Genomic DNA, 17,109 nt, shown 5'->3' on the forward strand with positions numbered 1-17,109 from the left:
CATCATTTTTCAGGCTTCCACTGCTTGAATAAGTCAGTTAATACAGTGCATTTTAAATGTAACTCTTAAAGCGGTGGAATCTTTTTCAAGCAGGTCTGCTGGTGCACGGAGTGCGCTGTTACCGCTTTTCCAGATATACTGTAACTTCCATAAGCTGATAGTCACGCAACTTGCTCACTCGGTACCTTCCTGTCAGACCTTTGTCTTGCTTCGGTAATATTACCAGTTTCCTGAGGTCCATAGCTGTAATAATAATGTTTTTGTGTGTGACTTAAACGTCTGGTTAGTGTGCTGTTCACTACCACTCAAACAACTGTGTGGGTAAGTGTTTTTGAAAAGCACGGAAAGAAAAGGGTCTAAAGCAATGGGGAAAGATTATCAGATTTCATACTCATATTGTGTACTTCGGAAGTCTTGTCAATTTTGGCACCCCTTAAAATTTAGCACCCTAGGCGACTGCCTAGGTTGCCTGATTATAGCATTCCATTCTTTGATATATTGCTATCATTTCTATAGATTTCTAGTATGCTCCTTCCAGCATTCCCTCACTTCAGTTTCAGCCCACATCATTTCATCATTTTTATTTTTAATTTCATTTACTTTGCTAGAGGCTCCTTGTTCAGCCGTCTTCGCCCACTTCTAAAACAATTTTTGAATTTCCGTCAAAATTGCTCTGCATTCTCTCTGCTTCTTTTAATCTTAATTGTATCTTGCTCTCTTTGACAAGATTCTTTGCAACTATCTTCCTCTCTATACACATTATACATACCTTTCAATCATTCTCTCCTAATGCATTTTCTCTCATACACAGCCTCTTTCACTTCATCATCCCACAAAGCATCTTTTTAATATTTGCGGTCGTGTAACTCCACATATTCTCATACCTTGTAACATGATTCTTTTCATTCTGTTCCAAGCAGCTTACTCATCTTTCTTTATTACTATTTTTCATTAATTATCTTGGAAGATTAATTCATTGTCTAATCTTTTTTCATATAGGACTTGTACCTTCGTTCTTTCTAGTCATTTTACTTTCTTCTGATTTCTTTTACTTCCTTCATTAATTCTCTCATCCATCACAAACAATTAAACCAATAATGCTTTTAGATGTGTATTTATTCTTTTGCCATGTGTATTTATGAACAGACTTACCACATATTTGAAACAGAGATTTTTCTAAATAAGTACTTACTAAACAATCACCATTCTCTTTCATTCTTGGATGTCAGGATAGCCCAATAACTTTTTGTATTCTCTTGTCTTGTTCCCACCCATCCATTCATGTCACCTAGTAGAATAATTTTTCCCCAAATTGCATTCATTCAGAATAAGGCACTTTTCCCCCCCAAACTCATTTTTGGTCTTTCCATTATCACTATTCACTGGAGTATGACATGCAACTTTCACCACTTTATCAATTCCTATTTCCATATGTAACCATAACAGCCTATATGACACCGAGTCACACTTTCTAGTATACTTTTCAGCCCATTTCAACCTTTCATTCATAATGAAACCCATACCTTCACTTCCCTGCATTTATTCATCAATTCCACACACAAGATCAAACAACCTTCATTTAGATCTTTTACATCCCTCCCCTTTCTCTTGATTTTTTTTTTCATTTCATTCATCAATTTACCATTTACTTGTTTTATATTCCGAACTGCAATCTTCCATATGCTATGGCCATCACTAAAGTCCACAGATATCAGGCTTTCACAGTACACTTATGAATGCTGTAGATTAGATTACCAGCCATTCCCTGCTAATTTTAAAGCCAATACCCATCAGTTTCAGCATATTTTTGCCAGCATGCCACAATCACAACCCAATATACCCTAAGGATGTTCACACCAATTAATGAATAAGCATTCAAAAAGTATAAGAGGTTTGTGGAAATGCTAAATAAATCTTTGATGGCAAAATGTGTGTGTGTGTGTGTTTGTGTGTGTGTGTGTGTGTGTATATGTATGTATGTTAAAGACACTTCTATAGATAACTGATCATTTTTAGGCCGGAAACCCGAGGAAATGAGGCAAATAGAGGTGAAGAGATGAAGCTCTAGATCTTATTAACAAACTGAATATAAAACAAGCTTGTCAGGCCCAGACAACATCCATCAAACAGAATTCTTAAAAATTCAAATGTGCAATGACTAATCTGACACTCAAAAAAATACATAAATGTTCATGTGATCCTGTAGATTAAAAAGGGGCCTATATAAGATTTTTTAAAATAGGATCCAGAGAAAATCCAATAAATACAGAACAATTAGCTTAAAATCTGTTCCAGCTAAATTGGTGGGAAATACTGTCAATACAAAATTAACAAATATACAGAAGGACAAGTCTTGCCAGTGAAGTAGCAGCATGGCTTCGGCAAAGTTAAGGATTGAATCGATAACCATTTAGAATTCTTTGAGAGTGTCAAAAAACACAAAACTAAAAGAAAAGACCCAGCAGACCTCATTCACTTGGCCTTGAAGAATCCTCCATTGGACTCCTTGAACAAAGTAACAGTTATTTGATAAGTTTTCTTATGGCTCACAACTAGTTGAAGGTGAAAGGTCCCCTGTGCAAGCACGGAGTGATGTCCGACCCTTTGGGGGGGATGCCGCTTTCGCAACCTTGGCAGATTTCTTGCAATGGTGATAGGAAAAAAAAGTGAGCTACCCTAAAGATCTTTTAAACCTTTTAAAGTGATCTGGAATAAGGAATGAGTAGTGGGGTATCTGACTTTGCAAACAGCAAATTATTTGGGATGCTTTAAAACAAGGGCCGCCAAAGAGCCCCTCAAAAGATACCTCCAGACTGGAGACACAGGTTTTCAAAAGGCAAATACGGTTCACATCACACAAGTACTGGTGCTGACAACCATTTTAATTCTTCTAAAATTTTTACTGTTTCATTGCTGATTTTTGTAAATGTCCTCTGTAATGCCCTATTGTTACTATTAACGCTGTTGTTAATTTTATTTTGCTTGCTCTTTCTATGCTGGTGATGGATGGATGGATGGATGGATGGATAGAATTTTAATGACTTTGTGTACCATCCCCAAAATTACAGGTTTCAGGTGGGCCTTCAGATACAAAATGATTATGATTATGTGCCATCAGATTGGTGTTAACTCTTAGTGTCCACACAGATTTTCTCCAGGAGCGTTTGTCCCCAACCTGGTCCTTCAGGTCTTCTAATAAAGACCATCCTCATCTTCTCTTTCCTTCCACTTTTCCCAGCATTAGAGCCTTTTCCAAAGAGCTGGGTCTTCACATAATGTGTCCGAAGTATGATAATTTGAGCCTCGTCATTTGTGCCTTGAGTGAGAACTTTGGATAGATTTGTTCAATGATCCATTGGCTTGTTTTGTTGGCTATCCACAGTAATCTTAGGAGTCTACTCCTACACAAGCTGACTGGATCATAAGTTGGATCCTCTTTAACAGTACAGATAGGAAGCATCCTGATAAATTAGTTTAACGTATCAGGCTGTCATAGACTTGGTTCCAGGATGGTAACAGACTGGGGCAGGAGATGAGACAATTCTTCTATTGAAGTTTCTTATATTATAAAATATTCACAAAATAAAGTTATTTAGGCTAAATTGAGGTTCCAGCCTCATTTAATCAACTGGATTCCTCTTTGTAATACTATTCCTTTCCTAATTTTGTGTTCAGCTTCATTTTATTGTTCTCTATTGCTCTATTTTTGTTTCTAGTTTTATCCCTAATCTATACTATCTTCTTTACTATTTCTTATACTAATTCTACATTTCGTTACATTAGTCAGAGTTTTATCCTCTTTTAGCTGTGCCCTCACCTGGCCAGCTCTGCTGGTGTGTAGTTGGCGCTGTGTGCAGCACTTGGATCTTCTGTTTGATCTGGTGCTTGGGCTTGCTGTTGGGTGGGAGTCTTGGCAATCCCTTTCCCAGAGCTGCTGCTTTATGCCTGGTGCCGAGACCTCAGGCTCCTCACCAGTTGTTGCCGGTGCCCTGGGCCTACCACCAGCAGTCAGGGTCTTTCTTGTTACCAGCGCTCTGGGCCTTCCTTATAGCACTCTGGCCTACTGCATATCTGTTTCCCAATGCTCTGGGCTTGCTTGTTACACTGCCAGTACTCTGAGCCCCAATGCAGCCCTCCCAGGCTGGGGATGCCAACCCTCTGGGCCCTTCTTCTGCAGCCAGCTTTCAGGGCCTCTAGAGTGCAGCCTGATCTTGGGCCACTTTGCATGCCTGCTAGCACTTCAGACTTTCTCATGCAACTGACAGGCTGCCAGGCGTCACTCTGTCCAAGTGCTTTGGGCTTCTTACTGTTGCCAGCAGTAAGCACTTCTGTAGGCATTTTTCAGTGTTTTCTGGAGTGCTCCACCATCATTCTCTGCTGCTGCCATCACTATGCTGCCATAAATGCTCCTGGCTCCATTGCTGCCTGTCAATGTTCTCTGGTGCTGCCCATGCTGCTACTGCAGAGATCACCATCCTTCAATGTCACTTTTCCTTGGTGACCTCTTTCAGGGACATTAGCTTTTTTTCTTCTCCAGTTCTGATCTTTTATAACAGTACTACCAATGCCAATCCTGGGGAGTTTGGAATTATTCTTGAAGTGCTGGCTTTTGTTGTTGCAGTCCATGATGGGTAGGCCCTCAAAAAGGGCACAGGTGGAAGGAGGGACACAAACATTTTCACTATGGAAAGGTTTTCACCTCTTTAAGGAAGGAAGCTAAAAGTAAACATAGTAGTAGTTTTAACAAAAAGGAAATGCATAAAAAGATGTGCATAAAGTGTGGAAGAAATTGAGATTTTTTTATACCAGTCATCTACTGAAACTGAATGAGGAAATATTTTTATTTATTTATCAGTAAGGATTTATCTATTTCCCATTGGAATTTGGTTGTCTACCATGAAACTAATCACTAGAAAAGATGTTGGTGTAAGAATTAGCATAACACCTTATCAACCTGTCTGCCAGATTTTAGCAAGACCTACATGTTGCATGTTCCTTCTCTAATTTCTAGTCTTCACAGGATAATTTAGTATAGCTCCTACTCCAACTAAGAGGAAGAATCAAGTTGTTTTTTGAACTTCAGGGAAGGAAAGGCAAAGGACAGGAAGGAAGCTAGTGCAGCCCCCTTTGGACTCCATCCCACCTAGCCAATTTGCACAACATCTCATGTTGCTTGCAAAAGGCCTGAAAATTTCTAATTGCACCATCAAACAACAGGAAGTTTCCAGTTGTCATGTTTATAGGGAGCTTGAAAACAAGGGAACAATATCTGCAAAACAGACTGCAAAATTAACTTACAGAATTGGAATGGTTTGATGTTTCTTAGATGTAAAATCCAGACATCCTGGTCATTATTACACAGCTTTATTGCTTGCAGTGAACAGAGAGAGAGAGAGAGAGAGAGAGAGAGAGAGAGAGAGACTTTGATTTAAGCTATCCTTGAAGTTTCTGTAATTTATGGGATGTGGGTTGGGGTGATCAACTAAGCAGATACACAATAATAACTGATAAACAATATGGGCATCAGGAATGTTAGCCTTGCTTGAGCAGCAGAGCTGCCAAGCTCCAAATGAAAAAAGTACTGAAGGAGAGAGAAAGACAAGTGGATGGATTGTTGGCTGACAGTGAGGGAGATTTAATTAAACTCTGATGCATTATTTTTACCTAGTTAATCACTATAATTGTCACTGCAAGGGTTTTACATGGAACTTGGTCTGCATGTCAACTATGCCACTATTACAGGTGCAGGGAGAACTGAGAAAGCATGTTTTTTGGAAAAAAAATTCCAATAATGCTAGCCAGAAGGTAACAAAGTATTCAATAGGGATGGAGAAAGAGGGTCAATTCAGGCATAATGAATTTTCTGTATTTATCCTCTCCCTCATCAAAGGGTTATTAGATCAAGCAGAGTAATGTAGCCCAATCAAAAAACATTTTTGGGATTTGGGGAAAAATCTATATATTTGCAAGAGGTGCTAGGAAGCAGACACTGATCTTGCACTTGAGTGCAAGACAATGGCAGCACTCAAGGTTCTCCTCTACTAGATCACTCTTTGAATAATCATCTCTCTCACTTACTCATGGAAAGTAGCCCATGAAGACTTGTTCCCCTTAGAGATTTCCTTCATGGACCAAAGTAGAATCTTGACAGAAGAGAATCTACTTTTTGATGGCTGTTGCTACTGCTTAACGTTTATTATGTGGGTCACACACCAGTCAGTATGTGTTTTTACTATTCGCATAGCAACTCGGTCTAGCTTTGCAAAGCATCCAACCAATATTAATTAATTTCTATTATTTATTTGTTGGAGTTGTATCTGTTTTCTCTCTAGGGGCTCAAGGCAGTGTTCTCCTTCTGCCTCCAATTTTATCCCCACAACAGTAATCTTGTGAGATGGGTTGACTGAAGAAAGGAGGACAGGCTCAAAATCTACCAGCTGCTCTTCTATGACTGAGTGTTGTCATAAACTGCATCTCCCCAGTTCTAGTCCAGCACCTTAACTACCACACAATCTTGTATGAGGTATAGCTTGCAGACAATACATTATTTTATGTTCTCTCTTTCACTCATGGATTCTCATTACAAACTGAAGCCACACTGTCCAGTATTCACAATCAAGTGTTTTGTGATGCTTTCTAAAGGGAAAACATTGTCAGTTTAAAGTATTACAAGCAACTGTAACAAAGAAAAAATTGGTAGATTTGTAAGAAACTGCATCAGCTAGAGAAGAACAGCATGAAGCCACAAAATGTGTTACAGAGGCCAGCCTAGTACAAAGCCAGGTGGCAATCACTTCTAGACATGTCACAGAAATTACTTTAACAAGCAGTTTCTCACAGATTTCCTTGGTAAAAAATCTGGAGGGCATTACACTGAATATTCTGCAGTTTAAAATGAGCTGGTCCATATCCAAGGATTAAGTGAAAGACACTCAGAGACAGGAATTAGCAAAGTTTGCTTATGAGAAACAATACTCAGACCTAAACAAACAGAATGAAAAGGTCAAGTGTCTGGACTACCACCCAGGATCGGAAGTGGAGAATAGGCGAATGGTAAATTGAACTGAATATGTGAACAAATATTTGGCCATTTTTAAGCACATTCTATTGATATGGGGAAAAGTCAACCAATCTCACCAGGAAAGTTATATCAGAGAGTTGTATAAGAATAACAAATATTTTGGCAAATTCCATATATCTGCAATATGAAATGTGGATCACTGCTGAGTAAGATTAATTACATGGATTTAACAAGACCCCCTTGAAGTGACTGAAGCCAAATCAGGGATTGTCAGGAGGCTTTCTGAAGGGACATTTCATTTTTTTTAATAGCAATTTAATTAAAGTTTACAATTGTAACAGTAAAAACTAATACGAACTAAAAAAAAAAAGAATAAAAAATAGAAGATGTAGAAAGAAAGAAATAGCAAAAGAAATAGAAAAGAAATAAAAATAAGAATATAGTAAAGAAAAAGAAAAGAAATATATAAAGAAGTGACTTCCCCCTTCATCACAAGTATAAACAATTTTAGTAACTTATCACCTTCTCTTAAAACACAACAAATGAACTCTTCTTCCCGTATCTCGTCTCTTATCTATAAACAAATCCTTAAAACCTTGTCATTTCAGTCCTGATCAGCAAAAAGTCCATTAAGGAATACCAGAGATAACAACATATCTATTTCAACCTTGATCAAATAAGCCAACTTTATATTTGTTTATATTTAAAAAAAACTTTTATAAACTTTTTATATTGGTTATAATTAAAAACCTTTTATATTTAAATCTTTTATATTCCTTCCTTTTAATTCTAATGATCTTGATCTTTAGTCCCTTCAAATAATGTCCTAGAACATGATTTCTTTTAATTTTTTCTTTGTCCCTTCTCACAAAGTTCTTCAAAACTTTAACAAGCCTCTTTTGTAGATCCAATATAGGGAAATTATCCAGGTTAATCTCTTGCTTTGCTATTTATTTATCTCTTTTAATTATTAAGACATCAGCCGGTTTCTTTTGTATGTCCAGTGTAGCATCTTTTTCCATGTCATTCTTGTAGCCTGTCATTTTTAAATCCATTTTCAAATCAGTCTTGGTCTTGTCAGGTAGAACTTGTTCCTCTACCATAACATTTTTCAAACACAGTCTATCTATAGAGGCAGACACTATTAAAATTAACTTCTGGGTCTATTGTTCAAAAATATCCTTCAATATATCCAATGTTAAAATTTACTTCATTCTATAATTGTAAGTTGAGTTTAAGTGCTTTTCTCCTTTAATTATAATCTTTAGTTCCATCTAATTTCCTCTAGTGTCCAATTTTTAAAGTCTTATTTTATTATTATTTTTAAATCAAAACAAAAGCATTTTCCCATGGGAAGGATTCTTTATAACTAATACCAAAATCTTATTTCAAAATTTCCAAAAATTATTAGAAAAGGAAGTATGCAAACTTAGCGTCCTTTCAAAAGTGCCAAACACAGTTTGAGCAAGATGGCTGTTCTCTCATCTCCCAGAGCTGTAAACCTACCAGAGACCACTTCTTGCAGTCTCCTCACAAAGAACAGCTGTCTGGAGCACTTGTGAGCAATCTCAAGTCCACTCCTTGTCTGGAGAGGAATTAGGAAGAGCCGGTCTACTCGCCAGCTCTTCATTCTGCTGCGGTTGTCAGCTCTGCTTTTCGCGGAGCCGTCTTTAGTCAATCATTTCTTCCCCAGAAGTCTCCTGAATGGACATTTCTGAACAATATGAAAAAGCAAATTATGTGTTTGCAGAAAAATACTAAACTTAGTTTCCTTGGGGATAGAGAAGAGTCCAGCAGCCAACAAGTCTACATCATTTGATATCATCCCTAGATCAAAGCATTTGCTTATACAGTATAATCCTTGCTTCTATTTGTCTAAAAATTGGCAAAGTTCATCCCTGCAGAAGGGACAATTAGACCTATAAATGCCAGTCCATGCTTCACAAAAACCCTAAACCAACCCAAACCTTGTGGTCACTGCACCACATCCCTAAATATTTGCAAAAACTCAAGGCATATCTCTGCTCTTATTATGCAAATGTATGCGGTTCAGACAAAAGGAGCAGGGGGGATAACCACCTACCTGAAACTAAAAAACGTCTCCTGTACCCTTCAATTTTAAGAGATCACTCTTGAGCCCGTACCTTCCCTCGAATGTCACTTAATTTTCTTTCAATCAAGCCCCAATTTGATTGCGTATCAGACTATAAGTCAGTTCATTTTTTCTGCAGTCTAATTTGTCTGCCTAAATGTAAAACAGCTCAGTTATTAAAACCAGTGGCACACTACCTCACTACTATTCATATTCATTGAAAAATATTTCAGACTCTGAAGCCCCTTTGGAAAACCATCTTAAATCCACTGCCTGATTCAAGAGTTGTACACAAAACTGCTAACAAAGACATCATGATGCAAGTAGCGTATGCATGCATTTTTCAAGCAATAAATGTTGGGTTATCCAAACAAAAGTATTATAGACATAAATTAAACTGTGACCTGAAGATAATAGAAACTGAAGGACACTGTGCACAGCAATGTAGAGAAGGACAGGACATTACAGAAAGTAAAATTTAAGATATATAACTTTATAAATTTAGGATATATATATATATAAATTTAGGATAACCACACTGTCAGTTGCTCAGTCATGAGTACGGGCCACCAACAATTTCTGAAGAGCAGGACTGGTCATCACTGTCTTCTACTCACCTTCAGCCCAGCACAAATATAACCTCTGTCTGTGTTTTCTTGCTCCAAGTTAAAAGTTTTGTTGTTTATTCATTTAGTCACTTCCGACTCTTCGTGACTTCATGGACCAGCCCACGCCACAGCTTCCTGTCGGTCGTCAACATCCCCAGCTCCCCCAGGGACGAGTCCGTCACCTCTAGAATATCATCCATCCACCTTGCCCTTGGTCGGCCCCTCTTCCTTTTGCCCTCCACTCTCCCTAGCATCAGCATCTTCTCCAGGGTGTCCTGTCTTCTCATTATGTGGCCAAAGTATTTCAGTTTGGCCTTTAATATCATTCCCTCAAGTGAGCAGTCTGGCTTTATTTCCTGGAGGATGGACTGGTTGGATCTTCTGGCAGTCCAAGGCACTCTCAGAATTTTCCTCCAACACACAGTTCAAAAGCATCGATCTTCCTTCGCTCACCCTTCCTTATGGTCCAGCTCTCGCAGCCATATGTTACTACGGGGAACACCATTGCTTTAACTATGCGGACTTTTGTTGTCAGTGTGATGTCTCTGCTCTTAACTATTTTATCGAGATTTGTCATTGCTCTTCTCCCAAGGATTAAGCGTCTTCTGATTTCCTGACTGCAGTCAGCATCTGCAGTAATCTTCGCACCTAGGAATACAAAGTCTTTCACTGCTTCTACATTTTCTCCCTCTAGTTGCCAGTTATCAATCAAGCTGGTTGCCATAATCTTGGTTTTTTTCAGGTTTAGCTGCAAGCCAGCTTTTGCACTTTCTTCTTTCACCTTCATCATAAGGCTCCTCAGTTCCTCTTTGCTTTCAGCCATCAAAGTGGTATCATCTGCATATCTGAGATTGTTAATGTTTCTTCTAGCGATTTTAACTCCAGCCTTGGATTCCTCAAGCCCAGCACGTCGCATGATGTGTTCTGCGTACAAGTTGAATAGGTAGGGTGAGAGTATACAGCCCTGCCGTACTCCTTTCCCAGTCTGTTGTTGTCATGAGTGCCGTTGAGCTGAAGACATCAGCGCAATGGCACACATGACAATAGCAAGGAAACAGGGGAAGGGGCTCAAGATAAGTAGCCATCAACTCACAAAGACTGAAGGACAAGAAACAATGGCTAAACGGATCGCGAGGCACACCCAAGCTGTTAGCGCTAACGCAACGGAGATCGCCCAGCTGACAGCAAACACCGGAGGAATAGAGAAACCGATGATGGGCGATCCCGGAACGCCAGCGGGGCCTCGCAACCCCTCACCTACCGGCAGGACAACGTGTTGGACAAAGGGGGGTGACGTAACCGCGAGTGAGGGGGCGCTGACCGGCGCGGGGTATTTAAACCCCGCACCGGCGCGCTCCTGTCACTCTCAGCTTTTTTCCTATACTGTACCTACACCGTGAATAAATCAGAGCCTGTTCCACAGAACCAGTGTCTGAGCATTATTCAGAGGTAGGCAGCGCATGACATAAAGCTGAGAGTCATAAACTCAGCCTCGCCAAGCCCCACCAGACGACAACGAGCCGCGGGAGGAGTAGACGGCGAGAAGACCAGGAAGATGAGGCCGGCGCGACGCGGACAAGGAGGGCAAGCCGCACGACAAGAAGCAGAGGAGGACTGACCGAGGCCAGAGGCACCGCGGACTCCCGGAGCCATGGACGCCCACCCGACCCAACCCGAGCCTCAGCTCCAACCCCAAGGGGAGATGGCGACAGAGGCAACCCGACCACGGGAAGGAGCAACATACCTTCCGAAACCAGCGGAGAACCCCGCGCCCCACATCGCACCCCAGCAACGGGCGTGGAGCGACAGCCCAACGGCGGTAAGCACGGAGGAGGACGATGGAGACACCCAGCAGACGGCGGAGGAAGCGGACCAGCGGCCGAGAGAGACTGAACCCCACCGGCAACCCACCCCCGCCGACACACCGACAGAACCAGCCCCAGCGGCGGCGCGGATCGTGGACGAGGAAGCACGAGCTGGTCTCGCGGCCATGCAGACCCAACTGGAGGAACTCCGGACCATGCTTCAGTCGCTCATGCCCCCCGCGCCGCCCAACGACGTCCCCGCACAGGTCCGCACCCCGAGCGAAGCGCCGAACCCCCACGGGCCAAATGAAGGTCAACAGACGGCCCAGGCGGACGACACCACAGGCCGGGAAGCGAGAGGAAGGGCCGCACAAAACGCCCGGGCCCCAAAGGACTTCCCCATCTTCTTTGATGGGAACCCCGCGAAACTGTCGTTCTTTATCACGAACGCCAGGGAGTTCATGGGGAGGCACGGACACTCCTACGACTCCGAAGCAGACAAAATCGCTGCCGTGGCGATCAAATTACAAGACCGGGCGGCGGACTGGTACGTCCAACTGTACGAGTCCAGCTCCCCCGCCCTCGCCAACTTCCCCGCCTTCATCAAGGAGATGAGAAGCTACTTCGAAGACCCACTAGCCAAAGTGAGGGCGAAGAGCGCACTCCAAAGACTTAAACAGGGCACACGCACTGTCCCAGACTACGCCCTCGAGTTCAAAGCCCTCGCAGGGAAGGTCAGCGACTGGTCCGAGACCACCCTGCTGGAAATGTTCCAAAGGGGGCTCAACCGCGACGTACTGCAATGGGCCCTCTACCACGACGACCCAGAAACTCTACACGGGTGGATCCACCTCGCGGGGAAAGCCGAACACGCACACCGCACCTTCCTCATGACAACTACGGAAGACGCGAACTACAGCTGCAAAAAGGTACCCGCACCACACGTGGGGACGGCCGGCCCCACATACCCAAAGAAGAAATTTAATCGGGAGCCCTGCGGGAGGTGTGGAAAACTTGGGCACAAGACGGCGGATTGCTTCGCCAACCGACTGCCGACCAGTGCGCCTAAACCCACCCCGAAAGCTAGCCCCAAACCACCTAACCTGGTGCCGCCCCCTCACCGCCGAATGACCGTAGCCACAGCGACACCAGAGGAAGGCTGGGACGCCTACTGGGGGGAAGAGGACAACGTAGACCCAGACCAGCCGGCGGGAAAAGCTCCCCGCCTGCCCTGAAACGCGTTGCGAGGCAGGCGGTGGGACAGCAGCGCGGACCACATCGACGGAACGGCGAAAGCTCCATGATAATGGCGGCAATTAAACTCTCTGCCGGCAACGGAGCCACCACGGCCGCGGCACTAGTGGACTCGGGGTGCTCAAAAAACCTCATCCACCCCGACTTAGTCGCCAAACTCGACCTCCGCTGCTTCCCCCTCCCCACGCCACTGGCATTCCACCAGCTAGACGGCTCTACAGCGGGAGGGAAACCAGCCATGCTGCAAACCGAGCCGGTCACCCTGCAAATGGGCACTCACACCGAACGCACATCATTCGTCGTCACCCACATCGGATGGCCCATTGCAGTCCTGGGAATGCCATGGCTCGCGACAAACAACCCGCGCATCAACTGGGAGACCCGCACCTTCACATTTGGCGACGGCAAGTATCGGGCACCAGTTCCAGCAGGCAGAACCAACCCCACTGTGGGACGAGCAGAGGCAACTACACAGGACAACGCCGCTACCACAGCAGACCTACCGGAACAATACGCTGACTTCTCCGAGGTCTTCGGAGAGGCGGAAGCTGACCAACTACCCCCCCACCGCAAGACGGATTGCCGGATCGACCTGCTGCCCGACGTCCCCTTACCTAGACCGAAGATCTACTCGATGACCCCGAAGGAGATGGCAACCCTCCGGGAGTTCATTGATAAAAACCTAGAGAGGGGATTCATAGAGCCAGCATGCTCACCGGTCGGAGCCCCCGTCTTATTCCGGGAGAAGAAAGACGGCACCCTACGGCTCTGCACCGACTACCGGGGCCTAAACACGGCTTCCCTGTCCAACAAATACCCCTTACCCCTGGTGAAAGACATGCTCGTCCACCTGTCCACGGGCAAAGTCTTTTCCAAATTGGACCTTCGCGAGGCGTACTACCGCATCCGAATCAGGGAGGGGGACGAATGGAAGACTGCGTTCAACTGCCCCCTAGGCGCCTTCCAGTACAAAGTGCTGCCGTTTGGACTCGCGGGGGCCCCTGGGGTGTTTATGCAGCTCATCAATGAGGTACTGCATGAACACCGGTTCAAAGGGGTCCTTGTCTACATAGACGACGTCCTTATCTACACGAAAACGCACAAAGAACATGTGACCCTAGTCAGGCAAGTCCTCGACAAGCTCAGAAGGGCGCAGCTCTATGCCAAACCTACAAAGTGCGAATTTCATAAAGCGCGCCTAGACTACCTGGGGTACCGAATCTCCGGAGACGGCATAGAAATGGACCCCGCAAAAGTCGAGGCGGTGCTGAACTGGGAACGCCCCCGCAACAGACGCCAACTCCAGAGCTTCCTCAGCTTCTTCGAATTTTTACAGGTCATTCGCCCGGGGGTTTGCAGAGATAGCCCTCCCCCTAACGGACCTCCTCAAAACCAAAGGGGTGGGGGACACCCGACGCGCCAAGAACCCGGGCACAGTATTGAATTGGACTCCCGCGTGCCAGACCGCATTCAACAAGCTGAAAGCGCTGTTCACCACGGAGTCAATCCTCGCGCACCCGGACCCAGAACGGCCGTTCGTGGTCCAAGCCGATGCCTCAGACTTCTCCCTGGGGGCCATCCTACTCCAAAAGGACCCCACGGGACTCCTGAAACCATGCGCCTACCTGTCGAGGAAATTTTCTGAGACAGAAAGGTGATGGCACGTCTGGGAGAAAGAAGCCTTCGCGGTAAAATCGGCGCTAGAAACATGGCGACACCTACTCGAGGGAGCCACCCAACCATTCGAGGTCTGGACCGACCACTGGAACCTCGAGGCCCTCCGAACACCCAGACGCCTTAGCCCAAAACAGGTCCGATGGGCCCAATTCTTCAGCCGCTTTAAATTCCAGCTGAAGTTCATGCCGGGCAAAAAGAACTTCATGGCCGACGCCCTCTCCCGACTGCCCAGGACGAAGAACCCGCCCCAGACACCATTGGGACGGTCCTATCCGCCTCGCAACTGGGAATGGCCGTGACCACCCGAAGCGGCGCTCGGAGGCAGCTCGACTCTACGGCGCAGCCGACGGCGGGACAACCTGCGACCAGACGAAGCCCACCGCAACTACCAGGGGGAATACGCACGGACCTCGCCGCCGCCCTCAAAACCGACCCCTGGTTCCTGGCAAACCCCGACAAGGTAACGATGGCACAGGACCTGGCATGGGGGGAAGGCAGAATCTATGTCCCGGACTCGCAACGCCAAGCGATCTTGCATAGGTCACACGACGCCAAGCAAGCGGGACACTTTGGGTTCCTCAAGACCCTACACCTAACAAGGCGTCAATTCTGGTGGCCCGCGCTCAGACGAGACGTGAAAGCATACGTAGCGTCCTGCCCAACGTGTGCTAGGGCCAAACGGGCACCAGGCAAACCCGCGAGGCTATTACAACAGGTGGCAGAACCCTCCCGCCCATGGGAGGAAATCTCTATGGATTTTATAGTGGACCTCCCACCCAGCCAGAAGAAAACGGCCATTTGGGTGGTGAAGGATTACTTCTCGAAACAGGCCCACTTCATCCCCTGCACGTCGGTCCCGTCCGCACAACAACTAGCCAAACTCTTCCTCATCCACGTGTACAGGTTACACGGATGTCCCGCACGTGTGGTGACCGACAGGGGCACACAGTTCACCTCTAAATTCTGGCGGGCCTTCCTAAAGCTGACGGGGACCCAACAGGCCCTATCCACTGCCTGGCACCCCCAGACGGACGGAGCCACAGAGGTCCTTAATGCCACCCTAGAGCAATTCATACGCTCATACACCAACTATCATCAAGACGACTGGGCCGAACTGCTCCCGTTTGTCGAAGTCGCATACAACAACGCCGTCCACACGAGCACGGGGAAAACTCCGTTCGAGGTAGTCTCGGGGCGCGACTTCGTCCCCATACCGGAGCTACCACAACCCCCGGAACCCCAGGTGGACGCTAGCGACTGGGGACGGAAGATTGCGGAATCGTGGCCAATAATCACGGCAGCGCTGAAGGATGCACAGGCGGCCTACAAAGAGCAGGCCGACAAGCACCGGCGCCAACAACCAACGTTCCAGGCGGGGGATATGGTCTACCTATCCACCAAATTTCTAAAGTCACCCCAACCCTCGAAAAAACTGGGGCCTAAGTACATCGGGCCGTTCCGAGTCACGCAAACAGTGAACCCGGTGGCAATACGCTTGGACCTGCCACACAACCTACGGAGACTCCACCCGGTGTTCCACACCAGCCTCCTGAAACCGGCAACCACCTCTCGATGGCACCCAAGCACGCCACAGCCCTCACCGGTGATGATCGACGGGCAGCATCACTTTGACGTAAGGGACATACTCGACTCTCGCAGGCAACGGGGAACTTTACACTATTTGGTCAGGTGGAAACACTTCCCCCACCCAGAATGGGTGGCGGCGCACAACGTTAACGCGCCTGACCTGACCTGGGCTTTTCACCGGGCATACCCCGACAAGCCAAAACCAAGGCTAGCAAGCCGTCACCTGCAAAACCCCTCCCCCGCGGGCTCCCCCCGCCTACCGTGCCCCAAGGGAAAGGGCCCCCCCAAGCCCGCGACTTGGGTGGACCTCCCCCCCCGGGACTCACTCCCCCCGCCCCGGGCCCACGAGGCAGTAACAAGCGTTCGCCAGCACCCTCCCCCCGCCCCGGGCCCACGGGGGAGTGGCAAGCAAGCCAACAGGGCATCCTGGGGGCAACGCCCAGGAGCACACATAACAAAGGCGACGCACTTTGAATAAAAAAGAAGGGCCCTACCTGGAGCCGATAAGCACCCGACCAGCCACGCCTCTCTCCTCGCCGAACTGAGCCAAACTAACAGGGTGTGGCCGGAGCATGCGCACGCCAGGGTGTGACCTGGGCATGCGCACTAAGGACACACCCTAGGGAGGCACGTGGTAGAGGGCGGAACAAAGGGAGGGGCGAAAAATACTCCGGCGGGAATTTCAAAAAGTTTCTTTTGACAGCTCTCCTGAAAAAAAAAAAAAAAAAAAAAAAACAGAAAACCGGGGGGGGGCACTATTCGGACAGGGGGCAGTATGTCATGAGTGCCGTTGAGCTGAAGACATCAGCGCAATGGCACACATGACAATAGCAAGGAAACAGGGGAAGGGGCTCAAGATAAGTAGCCATCAACTCACAAAGACTGAAGGACAAGAAACAATGGCTAAACAGATCGCGAGGCACACCCAAGCTGTTAGCGCTAACGCAACGGAGATCGCCCAGCTGACAGCAATCACCAGAGGAATAGAGAAACCGATGATGGGCGATCCCGGAACGCCAGCGGGGCCTCGCAACCCCTCACCTACCGACAGGACAACGTGTTGGA

General features: G+C 46.2%; 1 protein-coding gene across 1 annotated transcript in view; it reads right to left on the minus strand.

The window, feature by feature from the left end:
• The window catches only part of SLC38A10 (solute carrier family 38 member 10), a 92,086-nt gene that overhangs the window by 24,289 nt on the left and 50,688 nt on the right, over positions 1-17,109 (minus strand). The gene's annotated exons all lie outside the window — the stretch shown is intronic.

The sequence above is a fragment of the Candoia aspera genome, chromosome 2, assembly GCF_035149785.1.
Source record: "Candoia aspera isolate rCanAsp1 chromosome 2, rCanAsp1.hap2, whole genome shotgun sequence".
Taxonomy (NCBI): domain Eukaryota; kingdom Metazoa; phylum Chordata; class Lepidosauria; order Squamata; family Boidae; genus Candoia; species Candoia aspera.